The following is a 19135-nucleotide window of genomic DNA, read 5'->3' on the forward strand; positions in this document are numbered from 1 at the left end:
GTAACCGTAAGACGAGCGCGGGTACAGTGTTAAGGCAAAACCCTTCACATACCTAGCGCTCCGCAGGGAATTGAAACCAAGAAGGATCTCCTGGGCAATGCTTGCGGAAACGGAAATAACATCCCCGCATAGCGGGAACGTCGAGAACTACATTGTTTGAAGCTCCAGGATGGAATTGGTGGTTTTAACATAATTGATCACTATGATCAAAACTACCAAAACCTCATGGAGAATCCACACAAGTGAGACTCAACGCTCCTGACTTGCGAGGAGGTTACAGACCTACCCGCATCATACCCAAAGATCAAGCAGGAAAGTCGGGAATTTCTGCAAGTGACAAGGATTTCCGCGGGAAGAATCCCCATGGAAAACCTTAAAAACCCCCTTTTCAAAACCCTTTGCTTAAGTCCAAAAGTTCACCTCACTTTATTAAACATTCATGAGAAGAACATTGGACTGGGGGGACTTGAAGAGGTAGGTCCCAGCAGAGTCCAGTTGGACCCGCAAGACTCACCTTGAAGAGGGACGTCTGCGCAGAAACCAACTGGATCCGCAGGACCCACCATGCTCAGAGACGTGACGTCCTTACGCGCAGTACGCAAGCTGTTCCCGCAGGAAATGCCTCCCAATGGTGAAGGACTCTGCCTGTTCCCGCAGCTGCGGATACAAGCCATCAGGGAAGGCCACCCGCGCAGCAAGGCTACACGCACAAGGCACTTAGCTCTCAATCATTCAGTGTCACCTGAAGGAATGAGCAAAGCCGGGAACAATTCCGCACAAAGGCGGGAGGGGGAATACTCCCGCCCAACTAAGCCAGTCCGTACGATACGGGAAGATCTTCTGTACTGTACCTGACGAGGTATGGGCAAAAGATCTGACCAAAGATACGACAGCTTATTGACAACAGTATGGCGAGCAGCATGCTCCTGTACTGTATGTCACTATTAGCCGCTGCCTACTCACCAACTCCTGTCATACCACGTGCATAGCCGGCAGTTGGTGGAAAAGGAATAGTACACAGCAGGCCTGGTCACTATCAGCCGCTGCCTACCCACCAACTACCAGCAGGGCACGTGCTTAGGCCACAGTTGGTAGAACAGGAATACTATTCAGCCGGCCACACCTCCTTGGAAACCTACCTTCGGCTATAAATACCCCAAATGGTATGACCATCTCATCTTATCATATTATCATCATATTATACCTGATATCTGCTCTAGCAATCTCTTAATATACATTTATATTTAAAGAGCAATCTAGTCTGATTCTCACGCCGGAGGGTGGTCACAAGGAGGAACCCCCCATTCTCAGTGACGAGCTCACGGTGTCTGTTTTGCAGGTTATCAGAAGAACCATCTTTGCCGGGTCTAACCCCTCGTGGGAAACATCTATCTAACCCCCAGGTTACCCGTAATCTGCCCGGGGTCCGGTTAGTGTTTCTTCACTTTCTTTAATTGCTTAATCTATTTATATAATTTCATTATTATTTTAATTATATGGATGAATGAGACCAATAGGCATATTTTTATAAGGAGCTTTTATTTATGTGACAATGTTGGGACAACACGTTTTTCACTACCACTACAGAGTATGAAAGCCCTTAAGGTAGACGTTATTTTCATTTAGTGCAGCTAGGCGAGAGTTAAAATAAAAAGAAATGTTAAAATTTTAGGAAAGGTAGGAAGGCTTGAAAACCATACACGTATATATAGTGAAAATGGTAAAGGAGTTATAAAAGAAAAAAAAAAAAAACAAAACGAAGTAGTAGTTTATAAAAGAAATACACCATCAAATCGAACCTTTTTATTTTTAATATGGTATTGCTATTATTTTTCTGCGAACAAAAAACAATTGTCTTTTTTTTTTTTTTTGGAAATTGTGTTTTGGTGTTTTAACATATGAACTTGGTCATGGTGTTTTACACCTTGCTTCAAATTTCAACATGGCGTTAGTTCGATTGTGGTGTTTTACACTTGGGCGTGTGATTTAACATGGAGTCGTAGTACCATGATATGCCCCCCCACTGTAAAACACGACGACAAGCTGGTCACTACGTTGTAATCTGGCGCTGAAAGTGTAAAACATCATCACATCTAAACCGCCATATACAAAAATCTAAAAGCACAAACACCATATAAATAATTTAAAAGACCATCAAAGAACCTTAAAATGTAATGCAAAACCGTAAAACAAACCTAAAATGCATACCTAGTTTTGTAAGACTGCATTATTACATTTAAGATTGATAATTGAAACTAGTTTTAGCATTTAGCAACAATTATCGAAAACAAGATACATTATTAATATAATTAGAAAAAAAGTATATATAATTAGAAGTGCATATTTACTGCTTGGATCGCTATTCGTCTTAGTTCTTACCTTGGAAGTACTTATATCATCCACATCACGTAAATGGACCTATTTTTATAAAATAATTTATCTAAAATACACATATTTATTTATCAAAAGTTAGTGTATCTCGTTGCACAAAAGCTAATGGTCCTAATTAATCTACCATCTTCTTTCTAGCCTTGTCCCTTTATTCAAAAGAATCATGACAATTCAAACAACTCTTTTCTATTACTTTTGTTTTAGATATCTAATTATCTTCTTACCCGATCACACGGAAACTTTAGCCACCAAACTAAGTGATATAATGAGGTGTAAATGAGTCCGACCAAGCTTGACTATGCTTAGGATTAACTGGTTTAAGTGTTTAGCTTAATAGAATATTGACTTGAGCTTGTCTCGCTTTAAACCTTATGCATTAGCTTCCGCTGGTGAATATATAATTTCAGGTTTAAGACGTTTATTACAAATATACCGTTTAGTTATCTTATATGTATTTGTAATTATTATATAACATAATTTAGAACTTTGGTGCCGCCAAGCCCCTCATTGGGCCACTTGGCGGCACCATATGTCCATATTAGTCAAGGCATTTTTTTTCCGTTTTACTTCCAGTAATGTAACGAAAACCGACCGATCGAATATCAATTTTTTTTATAGTTCTGGTATCGTAATGAACGCGATGGAAGCTAACTGAATTCACGTAGACTCACCGTGTTTTGTTTTAGTTTTAGTATTGGTACTGTGACAAATGTAACGAAATTGGCCGAATGCCAATTGTATTTGTTTGTTTTGTTTTGTTTTAGTTTCGGTATACTAACGACGTGACGGAAACCGACCGAATTTGCGTAAACACACTGCCTCAACGTTCAGGTTCGACAACGCTCGGGTATAATAAACGCCCGAGTTTTACCACCAACGGCAACCCATCGGTCCACCTCCATTTTCATATACTCTTTGGTTTTACTTTTTGTTTTAGTTCTGGTATCATAACGCATGTAACCGAAACCAATCAAATTCGCGTCAAATTAACGCTTGTGTTTTATCACCGGGCATGGATCGAAAACGCTTATGTTTTATCACCGCGTGTGTTTTACTAGCCTACCCGACGCAACGCGCCGAGTTAACACTAGTTATAACTATATTTACAATTAAATGTACGATTTAATTAGATGTACGATTTAGTCTTTACAATCCTTAACAATATTTATTACTTGATCATACATTTTATTATACATAATGTAACTGAGCAATCTTTCGATGCTTTGTGTGGCACCAAAAGGCTAGTCATTTTGTCCCACTAGAGTTTACTAGTTTGGTATTATCTTGGACCCATCAGGCGAGTGACCGCAGCTCACAACCAGCGATGTGTTCGTTGTGCAAGCACAACTAGGCGCAAAACTAGGCATGTATGCGTTGTTTTTCCTGCTAAGGTCGTGCTCAATGAAGATTGGGACTAGCAAGCAAACCCAAATGTTCAAGCATAAGCAAGCAATCCGATCTTTAACTATTTGGTCCGTGACAACAAGCATAGCAAGATGGATGGTTGTATACGTTCAAAGCATGCCATTTTTTAAAAGACGTCATATGGGTTTAGTTCAATCTGTGTTTGACTTTTTTTTAAACGGGAATGCTACTAACTTTTAAATTACACAGTTATCTATTTATTGTCTAGGAATGAACCCAAGATCTTCCACCTAAAGGATATGCATCTCTACCATATAAGCTAATCCTACAATGGCAAATTGTCTTTGGTTAAACAGGTTTTGCGGTTCATCCGAAGTTTAAACCGGCATTCCATAACTTTAAGGCTGACAATTCGTGTCTTAACATGTTAGAAACTACGCGCTTAACACAAGTATCAAACATGAATACGGCTCCTTTAACTACTTTGTATGTCATGACTATAAGACACTTTTAAGTTTTATATACCAATAAGAGAATATAATGAAGTCTAGCCTGCTAATTTCAATTATTTAAGAATATAAAAAATTTCATATACTGCACTTTTTGCTTAATAGGTCTTATTGTGTCAGGTACTCAATGATCATCCTTACATAACATATTGTTTACCATTTGAAATTTTTTAGAATGATTTATAGAAGAATGATCAAATGAAAGTAAGAACAAATCCAAAACGAATAAATTCTGAGTTACTTGAGCAAGAATAAATCAAATGTTCCCGAAAGTAAAAAATCAATAAAGAATAGACCTGTAATATAGAATATTCGATTTGCTTTGGTTCCAATTGTTAACCCGAAAAATGAAATCCAAAATAATGGACAATTAATCAACTTCGAGCGAACATCTTAAATGTGTAGAAGAAACCATGGTTTATTGGCAAATTAATATTATAATAAGCCCATATACGACAAGAATTAAAGATTTTTTTTTTCAAAAAAAAATGCACGGAAGAAAATTTTAAGATAATTAAACACGATGGAAAAATAACCACAAATAATACGAAGTGCATAGTAATCTATTGAAATTTATATCATCAAATTTAAACATTTTATGATGATGACATGTATGTAAATTCTCATATTTTAATTTTATTGTAGTTGTTAAACATAAAATTGTATAAAAACTAGAGTGGGAAGAAAAAATTGTACCTGAAAAGCCCCACGACTGTTTCTTAACAAACTAATAGGTATATGGTATGCCTTAATTGATAGGTAAATTTTTTTTATCAAACAACTTTTATTGAAACAAAACTAGAAAAAAGTATAGAGAAAAAAAAAATTACATTACAACGAGAGGATTTTTAATTCACTCGGTTATCTAATAATACTTTTACTATATTTATAATCCATGAAAAAGAGTAAATAAGAATAGAGTAAAAAATGTACTCTTTTACCAATAAATACTCGTAACTCAACAGATATTGGATTGTATCTAAAAGCCAAGTGTCGCTCAACCAGCTTTTCATTTACAACAAACTTGAGAGAACAATATTAATGTTCTAGAGAATATCTCTCTAGATTGTGTTGACGTGTAAGAAAAATATCAAGACTCGTATTAAGAAGATTGAAGTTTAGCATATATTCAAAACGAACTATAGTCTCAACATCATAGGGTCTAACCTTTATATCTTTTGAATCATGTTTTTCGTCTTCATATTATTTATCCTTAATACTTCATCACATAAGAAAGTAAAACGGGACCTATACAACAAACCTAGCAATATACCTCATATTCAAATACTAACCTTCACTACAAGGCTTAACTTGTTAGCTTTAGGTACGATCTAATATGAGTCGGGATGAAGATTCACGGCGGTGGGGCGACCAGGAGAGAGCGGTTTGTGGTGGCCATCTAAAAGGAGAGGAAGAAGAAACTCAAATCTGCTGTATGGTAGTGTTTTGGAGGCATAATTTTATAAGAAAATAATAAATAAAGTCTATTTATTCTTATGTATCTTACATTTGATATGATATATTTTTAGCAGATATGATATATTTTAAATTTTAAAGAGACGTTTTCACTTATCATTAGACTATTTCTTATGGTTTAAAAAGTGGGCTTTAAAAGTGTCACCTAGGCTTGTTATTAACTAGCACACCATGCCAGCAAAAGTAAAGGGGGCGCCAAGGGGCTCAAGCGCCACCCTTTTAACGCTAAGTTATGGTTCACCCCATTACAACCAATTACCTTTTTTTGGTTATTTTTTTATCTAGTTAAATTATAACATGATTGTTATAAGGTAGGTTAGTTAAAGTCTACCTTCTATGTGATAATGACATAATACTTTAATAAGTAGCTCACCATAACGGAAATCCTTAGAATGAAGAAAGTATGAACTTTTATAAGTTAAGAAAAACTTACTAAAATATATGATAAATTATAACTAGGATCCGTATCTTACTCTTGTTTCTTTCTCTTAACATTGTTTTTCTTGAAGGTCGTGCCATGAGATAATGCATGCACTCCACTTCATTATTGGGGTATAGATCTTAGAAATATTAGTAAAAAACATACACTTGTTCGGTTGTTCCTATTTCTAAAAAAACTGTATTTGCTAAAAGGACAAATGTAAGACAGAATATTTACATGTCGACATGTTATTAAAAATAACGAAACAGATTAGTATAATTGGTATCAACTCCAACATCAATTAAAATGATTATGAATCGGTTTGATTATGAGTTAAAACAATATATAAAATTTTTTAGATTTCACCAGCTATCAGTATTGATTATAAACGGCTTAGTTAACTCATTGAAAAATTTGGTTAGGGTGACATGTGTGGATTCAAACTAATTTCATTTAATAAATCCAAGTATAATTTAGGTAAAATATATTTATATAAAGCTATATTAATTTGTATAGAAGAATGCTAGATAGATAAGTTTTTATTCATAAAAATTTAAAACAAAAGTTTTCGACGTATAAAGTTCTTTATAAAAAAAAATATATATACAAAAGTGGTTTTAGCGTCAGTTCATTTAATTCATTAAGACATTAACTATAAATCGGGATGCGATTTGTTTTTCGATACTGGTATCATACCAATATCTTACCTGTATCGGTACTGAACTAATAAATAGGGTGTGATATCCCGTATCAATTGAAAAATGTGGAGTTTTTCTTAGGCATTAGGTACTGATACCCTGCATTAGATATTGGTACACGTATGTATACACACACACATTTTTTTTATAGAAATCGATAGGGTTTTAGAACATTTTGTATGTTTTGGTTTTGATATTATTTTGTTCTGATTACGAATGAATTTGATGCGATTTTGGGTTTCTAGCTTACCCTTGGTTACAAATAAATTTCATTCAGTCAATGTAGATTAGGAAAGAGAACCAAAGTGGATACCATACATAAAATACCCACACCAAACCATATATTAAATATTCGGTTAATTTTGTTTAAACTTAAGATAGGTATTAATGGTACCGATACTCTACTCATTTCATCCCTAGCTATAAACGTAAAACCATAGGCGCTAACCAAAAGAATTTATATAATTACAATTTTGGGAGAAACTAGGCTTCACAGGTTGTACATTCTGCATTAATAGTTGTATACCACTCCACGTGTGTAGCCCACCACGTCTCCATCTCAGTACAACCCACGTGTCTCTGACTCCTTCCATTTCTCACCATTACCCACCGCAACAAAATACCTCTCCAACGCCATGGATGGGTTATATCGATCTGCTGAACAAGTCTGTATTCCTCCGATGTCTCATTCCACTGGTTTTTTACACCTTATGGCGGTAGAAACGATGGCAGGTTTGGGGGTTGACTGTCGTCTGAATCCTTGGTGGTAGTGGAGTGGGTTGCCCTAAAACGCAAAATAAGGTTTAAATTTTCATTGGGTTTCTTTTTTGTCTTTCTTACTCTATTTGTTTGTCAAAGTTGGCTTTGGTTTGATCGTACGGTTTCTGTGCTTCAAGTTAATGCTATTTAAGTTTAATTCTCTTATATGGTTGTGCAGGTTAATCTCTAGCGACGATTACATGCAGGCTTACAAATGTGAGTATTGAAATGCCAACAATCTATTTATGCATATGATCGTGTGTTGGTTGTTTCTCATTTATAACAACTTTTCTTTGTTTCTTTCGTTGCTCACCACGTGTTCGATGAAATGTCTTTGTTGTTCATTGCTTCTAATTACAAGTGCTTATGTTGTTGTGTACTAAGTAGTGTCTACCTTTTGCAAATGTGGTTTGATTTGGTCTGAAAATTTGTATAAAAAAATGCTGACAGTTGTATATGTTAATTGTAGACTTTGGTCATGTTTTTGTCAAGTGTGGTTTTCCTTAATTATAAACTAAAACCGAAGTGGGATCAGTAAGACTTAAATTCATTCTTATGTGGTTAGACATGACCAAATGGATGTCTCTACTTAACTTAGAGCAATTATAGTTAACTCAATCATGTAACTGATAAAATGACAGACATGGTCAATTTGTTGTCGAATGTGCTAACATTTAAGGTTTTGTTAGACAATCATGTAATAATCTTTGCAATTGATTTGACTAAGTGACTAACTGTTATATTTGATTTGTTATCTACTTGTTATGACTTCAAACTGTAATACCAACTTAAAAGGCACATCCAAACACCCTGTATGTATCATTCAATTATGTTTTTTTTTCATCTGGTCTTTTTAAACAAATTATAATATTTTAAATAGTATCATGGCTCATGCTGCACGAATGAAAATGGACGATTAAAGTCCGGGTCACCCGGTAAGCAAACATGCGCCATTTCAAGAACGTGAGACGGGAATGCTGGCTTTTTACTGTGGAACCAACTGATCAAGATTTAAGTTTACCTTTCTTAATAATTAAGTATTTAAATCATTTTATTTGTTTAGGTTACTCAAATCAAGAAGCTGTGTTCAATAGCACCTTTGTTTGGACCATGGATGGTGGCAATAAGGTTCACATGATTTCATCAACACAGGTAAAACCCCCATCCAAACAGCCCCCCTCTTTCTTACATGTCTGACAAAACTTTTTGTATTCACTTTAATTTCTATATTATTATTTGGTTGTGTTTAGGCAACACAAAAGGTGCCAAAAGTATGTGGCCCAAGTGCTCGGTCTCCCAACGTCAAAAGTGGTTTGCAAGGTGAAACGAATTAATGGTGATTTGGCAAGAAAGAGACCTGATCAGCTTGAGCGTTAAACCGATCCATGAAACTTACACTAGACAGAGACATTGATATGCAAATATCTGCTCAACATTGTTGTTTTCTTGGGAAATATATAAGATATAAGTGTATAACTTCAAAGTTTATATATCATATTAGCTGGCCAAAGTTATGGTTTTTTGATTGAAAAATGGGGATGTAATTATATTATTTTGGTTGGCTTCAGAATTGAAGTAAAGGTGCTTGCTGCATATCTTGAAATCTTTTAACAATGCCAAGAATTCACTTAATTTATCTCAAGCGGTACTCGAACGTTCAATGTATCATTCAGATAATGTTTATGAGATTCCAACGGAACGCAATAAATTATGTAGGTAATATATCAAAAGTTTTTTGTAATCACGTGTTTGTTTAGGATCAACTACAAACATCTTTTGTTAAATGTGATATCGAAAATTATTTAGTTCTATCGTGTTATCTTTTTAGTGATTTAAAGACACCCCGTTGCAACGCCCGGGTTCAAAATACTAATGTATCATTCAGATAATGTTTATGAGATTCCAACGGAACGCAATAAATTATGTAGGTAATATATCAAAAGTTTTTTGTAATCACGTGTTTGTTTAGGATCAACTACAAACATCTTTTGTTAAATGTGATATCGAAAATTATTTAGTTCTATCGTGTTATCTTTTTAGTGATTTAAAGACACCCCGTTGCAACGCGCGGGTTCAAAATACTAGTAATAAAAATAAAAGTTGGTTATGAAAAGAGTCATACCAAACCATCCATATTTCTACGGAGCAATTATATTAATTATGATTTGATATCTTGATTACTTTGTCAACAGTGACTTTATTTATCACTTATGGAAATATTTTAATTAGATAGAGAACCCAAAAGGGACGAGTAAGAAAGACCTACAAATGGAACCATTTCTTTATGAGGAATCGCACATGGTAAAGTTACCTAATGAAGCTACCTTTATTCATAATCATAACTCCATATCAAGAACAATATACCGATTAATATAGGGAAACAACTCTGCATACAATTTTAAGTTATCAAAATTCAAAAGCTTACTTTCTATAAGTATATTTGTACAAAGTAATAATTGCATAAAGTTATACCAGAAAACCAAAATAAATGAAATGTGGTAAGGTAGGTGATACGTTCAAACGTGATTACTTTTATAGTTCTTCAGAAACTCAGTCGGTCAGACTTTTTTAGTAATCCATCTTAGAGGTTCTATATACACTCATGATCAATTTAAGAGAGTTAATTTTGTAAAACACATACAAAAGAGCACATGGTCGCGATTTAATCCTTGATATTTTCTTAATCTTTTGTTTTAAATTTCATGTTCATGCTAATATTAAATATGTGAAACACAATCATAGTATAGGTACAATATATATTATGTAATTATGTAAATCACAGACAAAAGAGCACATGATCACGAGTTGATCCTTAATCTTTTGTTTTAAATTACATGTTCATGCTAATATTAAATACGTGAAACACAATTGTCGTAGCTACAGTATTATGATAAAAAAATATTTTCCTTTTTAAATGATATAAGAGATTGTTGTATATACATTTAAATTTTAATACAACACAATGACAATTTATGGCTCTTGTTCTTATTACTTGAATCACAAAATATAAGTAAAATATAATCAAATCAAACTAAATATTACTAAAATACTGGAATTATTAACAACTTATCTTCAAATTAAGATGTATAAACCTATGATAAACCTTTTGGTCGAATGGTATGGAGGTGATGGTTAAGGATCAAGTCGAAACCTGACTTAAAGAGGGTTTTCCAAAGTGGCGGGTCTCCTAATTGATTTTGTTCTTGAACGAGTCAGCCCTAGAACGTCAAAATCAGTATGAACAATTGACACATATCGTCTAAGAAAGACTCATTTGGGTATTTAGGTATGAGGGGGTTAGTTCCAATTTCCAAACTTCGTTAAAAAAAAAGAACAAAAAAAGAAGAAGTTTAAACCTAAATCGTTTACAATTCATCTTTTTAAGTTTGTATCTCTTACATACAAATGCATTTATATATAACAATTAAACTAGTTTGTTAAGTTTTTAACCATTTATCTACGCAATTATAAATTATGTACTCTCTAAATTTGGAGAGCCCCGATGCCCCACTTTAGTCAGACTATGTTGTTTTAACCGGGCCCACGCTGGCTTCAGAGTTTGGCTTGGGCGTTCCCCCGGAAAACCTTACCGCCGACTGCCACTTGACAGCCGTTGTGCCACCACAAGAGCAGAACTCTCTGGCATAACACACGGTGGGACGAAAACTCGAGTGGGCTCAGGATTTGAACTGACAACCTTTGCACAAGGCCTAACTCAAATCTATCATTGCCAATATCCACCCAAATATAAGCCTAGCTCAAATCTATCATTGCTAATATCCACCAAAATGTGACACAAGTGTGATTCGAACTTGAGTCTCCATTGAAGAACCCAAGCCTCTTACCACTAGGCCACAAGCGGGGGGATACATACATATGCCATATACGTAAACCAAATTTTATTTTGAATTTATTTATAGACGAATAAATATTTTATTTATTTTATTTCTACTACTACTATTTTTTATTTTTTTTAATAAAATTACTCCTCAAATTGAAAAAAAAATAAATAAAAGAATTTGTGTTTAAAATTGTGAGATGAGGTACTGACACAGTGGGTTGGGAGTTGGATGGTGTAGGCGATTATTCAGTTTCTAGCCAGAAAGACAGACTCAAAGAAGTTCGGTTCGCCATGCCGAATTACAAAATTTCTTGGAATAATTGGGTTCCGGGTAAAGTTGGTATTCTTGCTGGCGAGTGGAGTTAAACAGGGTCCCGGTGCTTTCTTTACTGTACAAGTGGAATATTATTGGAGCCCCATTAGACTGTCCGGCCTGTGGTGAGTCAGAAGAAACAACCGAACATGTTTTTGTCTCGTGCGGTTTGGCAGATCATAACTCTTTGGTGTAAGGTACCATGTATTTTTGCATTCAGTGTTCGAGATATTTTAGATTTATATACATTCACTAAGTTTCCAAGGAGGAAGGCGAAGTATTTCTATGCGGTTTGCCTTGTTTCGATGTGGTGTCTATGGAAGGCGCGAAATGAAATAGTGTTTAATGGCGTGGGGGTCACGGTGGAAAGAGTGGTGTGAGATATAAACGCGTGTAGTTTTCTTTGAGTAAAAAATAGGTTGGGTGCAGGAAGTTAATCATGGGAGAATTGGTGCTCACTACTGGTGTTTGTTATTTAATATATGCTTGGTTTGCCTTTCAAAAAATAAAAGCAGGCCCCGGTGCGTGTTTTATTCCAAAAGGTCAACCACGTCTCCCTCTCTTCACTTTCAAACCATCCTCCAAGTTTAACTCTAATAATAATAATAATAATAACAATATTGTAGACTGATCTACCTAATTAATTGAATTCCGATCCGTACACAACACTACAAACTAACTGCAACTGATCTTCAGATTGATGTGATTTGAACCAGTAGGCAGGCATGGAGAGCTATTTGAATGATAATTTTGAGGTGAAGCCGAAGAACTCATCGGAGGAAGCGCTGCAGCGATGGAGGAAGCTGTGCTGGCTCGTCAAGAATAAGAAACGCCGCTTTCGCTTCACCGCTAATCTCTCCAAGCGTTTCGAAGCCCGTGAGATTCAGCGATCTAATCTGGTATATCTTTTATTATTATTTCTCACTGTGTCCTGTTGCTATTTAGCCTTTTCTGTCATGAGTTCATAGTGAATCTGACGAGCTTTACTTGTGCCGTTGATCTGTTCAGTTGATTAAACAAATTTAAGGTCTCAATTTGTCAATACTCTGCCAATGATTGATTTAAATTCTAGATTTATAAACTATGAAGCATTATATGACTTCCTTATGGCGATCGAAGGAATAAGTTTTGTTGTAGTTGAACAGCTTCATTATAGAGACATGTGTTACTTAAGGGAATGGATCTAGCTATTACAGGGCTTAAATTGACAAGATCCTCATACAAGGAAGTTTAATCAATAAAATGCTATTTGGAAGCTTGGTTTTAAAAAAGCGCGAGGCTGTCAGAGGCGTTTAAGCTGTGGCGCTAGCTTCGGAGGTGTCGCTCTTTGTACAACCAAATAAGCTTTATATATAACTAGAGTGCATCTTCTTGTATCTATTTTATGCATGAGCTTTTTTATCAAGTAAACCATTCATAATTTCTTCGTCCATTTAGTTGTTTTATCATATCACCCTCCCACAGACCCTCATTCTGACCAAGCTTGGAAGTAGCAGTTACTAATTTATTGCTCTAGTTATAAGTAACGTGTGGCCACATAGAGATCAAAATAGGAATTAATTGAAAACAGACTAAACATGATACCTTAGGTTGGTTGAGCACTGGGCGTTCCTTACATTTATTTCTAATCATGTTCTGAAATCTGAACTTGATATTGGTGACATGAGGCTTTCCTATACAAGCTTGTTGTGTATTTTAATTATAACAAAGCTTGTGTGGATCTAGCTTTAAAATGAGATTTACTCGGCAGGACAAAGATGTATACGCCACTATGTGATGTTTACTATTTATAAAAAGTGCATATATATAAAATTGATCATGCTCGCAACTCACAAGTCATGATTTTTAAATGATTCTAGTACGAGTACTCAAGTGATTGAGTTTTGATAAGGTAACCTATAGACCTTCAGTTTGAATTCCACTCTTCTGTGCTTCCTAATGAATCGCCATGGACATGCCAAATTGTCAATGGATGTGCCACATCCCACATAAGCTTTATATCTTGGATATGGTGGTTATGCCTTCTAAAAGTAATAATAAATACATAATCCTGGTAGCACAGATGCTGAACATCTAACTACTCTTAGTAGTTTTTCTTCTGAAGATTTCTCCATCTCCCTATATAATCACGTGACACTAATTTGTTATGGAAATGTTGATAACATAGAGTCTGATAAAGTTTTGAGATTTGAGAAACACAATCCTCTGGCTACCATCTTTTATAGCTTCTGATTGATGTAATCTATGCTTATGATGTATTTAAACTTGTAGGAGAGTCTAAGAACCTTGATGCTGGTTTCACATGCAGCAATTCAATTTCTCAATGGTATGCATTTTGAATATTCAAAATCCTCTTTTCATCAGTGTACGAGTCTTTATGTTAACATCTACCCGACTTCTTCTAGGCATAATCTACAGTGTACCTGAAGAAGTCAAAGCTGCAGGATTTCAAATCGGTCCTAATGAATTAGGGTCAATAGTTGAAGGCCGCAGTTCAGAGAAGCTAAAAGCTCATGATGGTGTTGAAGGCATTGTCAAAAAGATCGCCACATCAACCGCCACTGGAATCTCTACTTCAGAGGATTTACTCAACAAAAGAAAAAACATTTATGGAATCAATCAATTCACCGAAAGTCCATCAAAAGGTTTCTTGGTTTATGTATGGGAAGCTCTTCAAGACACAACATTAATGATACTAGGTTTATGTGCATTCGTGTCTTTGGTTGTTGGCATTACAATGGAAGGCTGGACAAAGGGTGCTCATGATGGTCTCGGGATTGTTGCAAGTATTTTACTCGTTGTATTCGTTACCGCCACAAGTGATTATCGACAGTCGTTACAGTTTAAAGATTTGGATAAAGAGAAAAAGAAAATTACCATTCAAGTTACTAGAAACGGTTGCAGACAAAAGATTTCTATATACGAGCTTCTTGTCGGTGATATCGTTCATCTTGCTGTTGGTGATCAAGTTCCTGCTGACGGACTGTTCGTTTCTGGTTTCTCGTTATTGATAAACGAATCTAGTTTAACAGGAGAAAGTGATCCCAAAATTGTATCTGCTGAGAACCCGTTTTTATTATCTGGAACGAAAGTTCAAAACGGTTCGTGTAAGATGGTAGTTACTACAGTTGGAATGAGAACCCAATGGGGAAAGTTAATGGCAACTTTAAGTGAAGGTGGAGATGATGAGACCCCATTACAAGTTAAGTTAAACGGGGTAGCAACGATTATTGGGAAAATTGGACTGTTTTTTGCAGTTATAACTTTTGCGGTTTTGGTGCAAGGACTGTTTGTACGCAAGATGCAAGAAGGGTCCCACTGGATTTGGTCTGGGGATGATGCACTTGAGATGCTTGAATACTTTGCTATTGCAGTTACAATTGTGGTGGTTGCAGTGCCAGAGGGGTTACCATTAGCGGTGACATTAAGTCTTGCATTTGCTATGAAAAAGATGATGAATGATCGAGCTCTTGTTCGCCACCTGGCAGCTTGTGAAACCATGGGTTCTGCTACTAATATTTGCAGTGACAAAACTGGAACTTTAACTACAAATCACATGACACTTGTGAAAACATGGATTTGTGGAGAAATTAAGGAAGTGAAATCAGCTTCAACGTTTTATTCCACAATTCCTGATTCGGTTGTTGGAATGTTAGTTGAGTCGATATTTAATAATACAGGTGGAGAAGTGGTTAATACTGATAAAAACACTACTGAAATTCTTGGTTCACCAACTGAAACAGCTCTTTTGGAATTTGGTCTTAAGCTTAAAGAAAAACAAACTGAGGTTCAAAAGTCAAAGCTGGTCAAAGTTGAACCGTTTAACTCTGAAAAGAAACGTATGGCAGTCGTTCTAGAACTCGCTGACGGATGTTTCCGGGCCCACTGCAAGGGTGCTTCTGAAATTATTTTAGTTGCATGTGATAAAGTCTTGAACGAAAATGGTGAGATTGTTACTCTTGATAAAGAATTAAACAACCATTTGAAGAATATTATTGAACTATTAGCCAATGAAGCTCTTAGAACCCTTTGCCTTTGCTACAAGGAATTGGGAAATGAATTTAATTCCAAAGACCCGATTCCATTTGAGGGGTATACTTTAATTGGGATTGTGGGTATCAAAGATCCTGTTCGTCCAGGTGTGAAGGAATCTGTTGCAATATGCAGATCTGCTGGTATTACCGTGCGTATGGTCACAGGTGATAATATAAACACTGCAAAAGCAATTGCTAGAGAATGTGGGATATTAACCGATGATGGTATAGCCATTGAAGGTCCAGACTTTCGTGAAAAGACCGAGGAAGAGTTGTTTAAAATTATTCCTAAAATTCAGGTACTTGTTTAAAACCATTTTTATTTTCGAATTGATATTGGGTAAATTTAATTAATATTATTTTTAAAAAGGTGATGGCAAGATCTTCTCCAATGGATAAGCATACACTTGTGAAACATTTGAGAACAACATTTGAAGAGGTTGTTGCTGTAACTGGAGATGGTACAAATGATGCTCCAGCACTTCATGAAGCAGATATTGGACTAGCAATGGGAATTGCAGGGACCGAGGTAACTATTTTGTTATCTTTAAACTAATCGAACATTCAGTTCACAGTTTCGTGAGAAGTTAAACGAATCAACATGAACACATGTTTTTTGTTTATTTTGTCCAACAAATTAGCATGGGCAGATATCTCATTCATTCATTTATGTTAGTGTACGTTCGTTCGGTTATGTTCGCTAGCCTATGTTTGTTTAAGATCACACGTTTACATAGGCATTTAAATTTTCTAGGCCCATTACAGTTTAGTATAGTTTTATGATTAACATATCGCCTATTACACTTAAGTCTAGTTATAATAGATTTTTTGGCCCAATAAATTTATCTTCATGTTTAGTTTAATTGGTGTTTGCTTATGTTCGTTTATCTAGGTTCAGTCATGATTATTACCGTTTATTTTTACAGTTAATGAATGGAAATAAGCTACCACTATAACACATACGTTTTCTTAACACAAACAACAAAACCTTGTTCGTTTATAGGCATATCTAATAGTTCAATACTATAAAATCCATTGCATGTTTGAATGATCCAGGTGGCGAAAGAGAGTGCTGATGTCATCATTCTAGACGATAATTTCTCTACAATCGTGACAGTTGCAAAGTGGGGTCGCTCTGTTTACGTGAACATCCAGAAGTTTGTTCAATTTCAGCTGACCGTGAATGTTGTCGCCCTGATTGTCAACTTCTCTTCTGCCTGTCTAACAGGTAATGTTAATTCTTTAAATCTTTATTCTTAAAATTTCTGAAACTTTTTTAAAATTTATTTGTATGTTTGCAGGAAGTGCTCCTTTGACTGCTGTACAGCTACTATGGGTAAACATGATAATGGATACACTGGGAGCACTTGCATTAGCTACTGAACCTCCTACAGATGAATTAATGGAGCGACAACCAGTCGGAAGAAAAGGAAACTTTATAACGAATGTTATGTGGAGAAACATTATGGGACAATCATTATATCAATTTGTAGTCATATGGTACCTTCAGACCAAAGGAAAATCAGCCTTTCACCTTGACAACTCAGACTCAGATTTGGTTCTCAACACACTCATCTTCAACTCGTTCGTTTTCTGTCAGGTTAGTTAAATAAGTACATTATTATTATAATAAATAAATAAGTTTGTGTCGTATATATTTATGTTGGTTTTGCAATGAAGGTTTTCAATGAGATAAGCTCAAGGGAGATGGAGAAAATAGATGTGTTTAAAGGGATGCTAAAGAACTATGTTTTTCTGGCTGTTTTGACATGCACAGTCATCTTCCAGATTATAATAATTGAATTTTTGGGCACTTTTGCAAACACTAGTCCTCTGACTCTGGCCCAGTGGTTTGCAAGTGTCATGATTGGGTTTCTAGGGATGCCTATTGCTGCTGCCGTGAAGATGATTCCTGTTGGGTCAAGATAGAAGGCCAAACTAGGAGGCGGCTATAGACAATTTAAACGTGGTTTTTATTATATTGTGTAAGCTTTTGCCATCAAACTATTTTGTCAATTGCAGATTTAGTACTTGGTTTGACATATTTTGATCTCACATGGTTGAAATTGCATTTTAAAGTTTTGATGGCTTATGGCAGTTTGACCTGGAATGGGGTCAACCGAGTTAAAAGTTTAGAATATTTTCGAATGCTTTTTAGCATGTAATAGTTTTGTGTTACAAATTTGGTTTTATCTTCTCTATACTTGGCTTTTCTAAGAATATTCTATGTTGGTGATTTTAGTAAGTCATTTTGGTCAAACCGGTGTCGAAGCACGAAATGAAATCTGACCTGATCCATGACGATGTTTCCACGGATTTTGAGATGAACGAACCACGTCTTGATCTTCTTCTTCAGCTGCTTGAGACCTGCAATGGTTTTCGGGGGTGTGGAGGTGACTGCTAAGAAATCCTGAGGATCTCTTGTTTACAGACACAAAAAAGTGGTGGTGGCTCTTATTGAGCATGACCCCCTAATAAGGAGGTGGAGACCTCCTTATATAGAGAGCCTCATGGCCACCATCATGATACCCTAATGGGCCTAGCCCAGTTAGGGTTACCTCCACAAAACCCCCTCAGCCCAATAACATTGTATTAGTCCGTGTAATAAAATAAGCCAAACATAATAGATTTAGGGTCGTAGAACCGGGTTTTAGTACCATACCCCTACAAGCCCCCCAAGTCCAGCGTTGCTACTGGGCGCGCAAGCGTCTAGGTGGAGCGCTGGACTTTATAAGGTGTGAGGCGGTTTTTTCCCTTTTCTTTGGCCTTGTCTTTATTGTCTTTTGAGTTTTGAGAGGTTTTCTTCATGATGGTGACATGTTGTAATAAGAGCCTGATCCATGACGATGTTTCCACGGATTTTGAGATGAACGAACCACGTCTTGATCTTCTTCTTCAGCTGCTTGAGACCTGCAATGGTTTTCGGGGGTGTGGAGGTGACTGCTAAGAAATCCTGAGGATCTCTTGTTTACAGACACAAAAAAGTGGTGGTGGCTCTTATTGAGCATGACCCCCTAATAAGGAGGTGGAGACCTCCTTATATAGAGAGCCTCATGGCCACCATCATGATACCCTAATGGGCCTAGCCCAGTTAGGGTTACCTCCACAAAACCCCCTCAGCCCAATAACATTGTATTAGTCCGTGTAATAAAATAAGCCAAACATAATAGATTTAGGGTCGTAGAACCGGGTTTTAGTACCATACCCCTACAAGCCCCCCAAGTCCAGCGTTGCTCCTGGGCGCGCAAGCGTTTAGGTGGAGCGCTGGACTTTATAAGGTGTGAGGCGGTTTTTTCCCTTTTCTTTGGCCTTGTCTTTATTGTCTTTT

The 19135-nt window shown here is 36.0% G+C and overlaps 1 pseudogene across 1 annotated transcript; it reads left to right on the plus strand.

Annotated features, from left to right (window-relative positions):
* The first annotated feature begins 12498 nt into the window (after positions 1-12498).
* On the plus strand, positions 12499-17892 carry LOC143540495 (calcium-transporting ATPase 1-like; annotated as a pseudogene). Its single transcript, XR_013136601.1, has 6 exons — positions 12499-12672; positions 14045-16106; positions 16178-16336; positions 16864-17035; positions 17109-17407; positions 17488-17892. The product of XR_013136601.1 is annotated as a calcium-transporting ATPase 1-like (transcript).
* Positions 17893-19135: the final 1243 nt, after the last annotated feature.

The sequence above is a fragment of the Bidens hawaiensis genome, unplaced genomic scaffold (assembly GCF_021521415.1).
Source record: "Bidens hawaiensis isolate Kalapana, Puna unplaced genomic scaffold, B.hawaiensis_p1.1 tig00012255_1, whole genome shotgun sequence".
Classification (NCBI taxonomy): domain Eukaryota; kingdom Viridiplantae; phylum Streptophyta; class Magnoliopsida; order Asterales; family Asteraceae; genus Bidens; species Bidens hawaiensis.